This window comes from Nicotiana tomentosiformis, chromosome 1, assembly GCF_000390325.3.
Source record: "Nicotiana tomentosiformis chromosome 1, ASM39032v3, whole genome shotgun sequence".
Taxonomy (NCBI): domain Eukaryota; kingdom Viridiplantae; phylum Streptophyta; class Magnoliopsida; order Solanales; family Solanaceae; genus Nicotiana; species Nicotiana tomentosiformis.
In genome coordinates this window covers 42,893,171-42,897,262 of record NC_090812.1, presented here as the reverse complement: position 1 = coordinate 42,897,262, position 4,092 = coordinate 42,893,171, and the positions used below count along the sequence as shown (strand labels likewise).

The window sequence follows — 4,092 nt, the reverse complement described above, 5'->3', positions numbered from 1 at the left end:
CTTAGAGGTATGAAGTTAAGCGAATCTTACTATCTGAAGGAGCTTAGCTTCTTAAAGGACTCTTAATAAAGAAAGCTTTTTTGAAGAAAGCAATTCAAGTAGGGCTTGAAAGAAGCCAGGCGATCCGATCAGAAGATTAAGAAGATAGACGAGAAGATAAGGGGCGAAGGACTTTTTTAAATTCGATCGGTGTAAACATGATATTAATTAGTATTTGGCCTTTCTTAAGAGACTCCGGATGCTCCTTGTCCTAAGCCCCAGGCATCCGGTTACCTTTACGGATCTCCGGTACCTTCTTTTGCACTATTGTTACTTACGACGTCTCTTCTCTTACGCAATTCCTGACTAGTCGTAGTTTTTTTAAGGGCCGGAATAAGAAGTTTCGGCATTTCAGGATATTTAACATAACTAATAATTCTATATTGGAAAATTTTAAAAATTTCAAACAATTTTGATCGATATTCAGCTAAGGGCCTCGTTAAGTAAGATGGGAGCCAATACAAATCTAACAAGTGGGAACCCTGATCTAGACACAATAGGATCAATTGAGATGGCAAATCTAATGTGCGTACAAGCATCTTTTTCCTTTTATTTTTTAATTTGGAACTATTTAAATAAAAAAGAACCTACAATAAGGTTTTCTTCCTTAAACACTAACCCGGCCAAGACTCACCAATAAGGTAACTCCGCCCTGTGTTTTTTGGATCAAATCCGGTGACAATTCTCCACTCATGTCCTTCCAGAGCTGGGTAAGTGATCTTCAAGGGCATCTCCCCGATCCATTCTTCCCAGCGCTCCTCAATCAGATCCATAACTGCTGTTGCTTGTGCAGGAGTAACTAGAGAACTGAAAATTGCAATAAAGTTGTCAACTAAGAAAGACCGGAAGTCCATGCGAGCCGGGCTGATATTAACCAAAAAGATACCCTCCTCGAAAGGGCCTGAAATCAAAGACCCAGTCAGGGATAGAGTTGAGAATGACATTAAAATTGAACAACTGTGTAGGAGTACTAATAAGTTTTGTAAGGGTATAGTTTATTTAATTGAGTGAAATTAGGCCAGTAGTCTTTCTGAATGTGATAGCTGAGAACTGTGATTCTTCGCTCGATCAATTCTTGCCATCATGCTCTGGCTTTAGCATCCGCCGAGCACATCTAAGCAAAAAATAGAAAAACTTGGAAAAAACTGGATTTCAATTGGTTACCCATTTTCTATTTTCTAGGTACAAGTCAAGTTGAATTTACGAAAGAGAATTCAGTGTTAGAAGTATTCAAATCCATAAATTCACTATGAAACAAGGCCGGAACCAAGCCCTAAATTTGAGACTTTGAAAAATTACAAATGGTAAACTTAAACTATCAATCATATTAATATTGCATCCATCTCCATATAGAAGTATTGGAAAAGAAAGCTATCTGAGAGGCAGAGGTTGACTATAAACTTCATCTCTCTCTGGAACTCAGGGAGTTTTTCCAGAGCTGAATTGCGCGTGCACTTCTGCCAGAGCAGAATCACGTGTGTACTTGGTGTATAACCTCAGTAGTATCTTCCTTCAGAACCCCAAACCGGCAACGGATATGTCCTTTAGACTTTGCTACAAATGATCGAACACTGAAAAATAGGTGGAAAACCAGCTTAAGCTAGTTGTACTTTTAAGCTCGTTCAATTCACACAGGCAGGGTAATTGAGGTGCGTGCTTCACAAGTTTTTTACTTTCTTCACATAACAAAACAAAGGCATGATAGTATTGTACTTAACTGCTCATGCCGTATGGCTCTTTTACATTCTATAATATATAATATGTTCATTCATACCAATATACCAGCTAAAAAAACCAATAAATTTTCAACCCCTCTCACAATCATCAAACCAGCAACACCAAATTCCTCTCCGCCCTCTGCTCGGCAACGCAATTCCCATGCTCACAGCCAGTTAGAGCAAAAAAATCCACCCCTTCCTTTCTCTTAAAACTCACCTCAGTCTCATAAATGTCCTTCCCAAATCCTAGCGTAAGGTGTATGATCCGCCGAATCCATTGCTGACTTAACCACGATCGATTAGGTGAAAGGGTTCTGCAAAGTTTGTTTTTTCATACAAGCAGCGTGTTTATAGTACTCATATTGTGCCAGCCATGCAATTCATACTGCATTGGCAGAATTGCTATACACTCTATAAAAAGAGGCTTGATAAGCCTTCGTGCTCTACAAAAAAAAAACCAAACACTAAAATTTCCTACCAGTGTATATAGAGAAGCCATAGCCCTCCCTACTCAAATTCTCGACATTCCCCAGCGACTTGCTAAAATTAACGTTGAAATACAAAATGTATAAAAATTTCCTCGAAAGACTCGAATAATGTTAAATGGTTTCTTGAGGAATCTTCGCTCCCCGAACCCGGCTGCTATTGAACCCCGAATGAAAGCAAGCCGTCAAAGAATTCGGGAACTAGAAGAAAGACTCCAGGGACTACGCCAAGAGTAGCAGGAGCTGATGGTATAGGCAATCTTCCTTGGTGCCTGAGAAAACTAAAACAGTCCGTCGACTCTTTTTAGTTTTAGAAGGTTTCAATAAGTGTCTTGAGACATTTGCTTTCATGTTTGGTGTTCATTTTTTCAGTGTAGATCTACTCTGGTGCCTACTGGAGATAGACTCCTATCTATGCTAACTATCTTTGTTTGGTTTTATTTGTTATGTTTGCATGTATAGTATGGTAAAACCTAAAGTATAAAATGTTTACCACTTAATGTTATGCTAATAGAATAATTAAAAAAGATTTATTCCCTAAATGACTATTCTAACTTTGTCCAATCCGGGAATACTAGGCTAAGCATGCAGCCTAGCCGCTTCACTCGTCAAAAATAGGGTTAGTTGAATGGTACTAACTAAAAATGCTATTGAATGAGGAAATTTTGACTCCGGAAGACCTGGAAAGAGGGAACTACTTTCGGCGGGTCCTTCTATTATCTCCTTCACGCTACCCAATCCGAACTAATAAGTGCCTGTAGCAGCATTGAGTGATCCCCTTCTCCGACACCAATACCCTAGGGATTACATATTGTGCCAACTCCCCTCTGCTGCCTCTCTCTATAACCGGATACTTTTCTTGGCACTGGTTTAATTACTTGGAACCCTAAGAAAGGATCGAGCCTCTCGCTTTACTTTCCTTGTAAAGTATTTCTTGCTAGATCAGATTGAGAGTGACTTCTTCCGCTGACTAAGGTGTTTCATTTGTGCGTTTGCGACATCCAAAAGGAAAGCTGTCTCTCTTCTATTCAGAGCAAGAACTGTAATCACACCGCTATAAAACAATCCATAGGAAGCGGAGCAACTTCTACGTATTGCCCATTCGCCATCCTTAGTGAGTACAATTTTCTGTGCTACGTTATTCTTAGATACAGTGAAATCATTGGTATTGGTTTCAGAGTCCACTGGCTGTCTAGAAAGCCGATTGTCAACTTGAATGTTTATACAAGAATCTCTAATCCAAGCCTCTTTTGTCAACTCGGGGCAATACGAGTGGCATAAGCTATTTCTTATAAACGAGCTTTCGAGAATAAATTGGAGGACTACCGATTGATTGACCCCGGAAGTGAAGAATGACAGTTCGACGAGCTCTTATTCGCCCCTGGCGGACCTGTATACTCTTGTCCTATTGGGTATAAAGGACACGGGGAGCTGCCTTGGGTATCTCTGAGGTCTTGAGCTAAAGGATTGTTTACTGAACGTCCCATACTTTACCTATCATTCGGTGAAGTGCCCTCTTCCATTTCTTAGGTAAGAGGAATCTACCCGTAATGCGTGAACCAGTGCCCTTTTCTTTTGTACTAATCAACCATATGAAATATAGTAAAGAAGGCCTTCAATCTTCATACTTATGCGTGTATGGAACATTTTGAGGTCAGCTTTGAGTGTTTAATTTTTTCCAACTTCCATATCAATTATGGAGAGAGAGAGAGATTGAAGGTCTTCTCGTGAATCTTGGAGCAAATAATTGCTTAAAATAAAGGTCGTTAAGGTCACATTGACATAGAATAATACGTATTAGTTCACCCAGTGAGAAAGGCCCTGACCCTGCCAACCATGTATCAAAAAGA

The 4,092-nt window shown here is 39.7% G+C and overlaps 1 pseudogene; it reads right to left on the bottom strand.

The window, feature by feature from the left end:
* Window positions 1–636: 636 nt before the first annotated feature.
* LOC138906345 (cytosolic invertase 1-like) lies at window positions 637–3,765 on the bottom strand (annotated as a pseudogene).
* Between the last annotated feature and the right edge of the window lie 327 nt (window positions 3,766–4,092).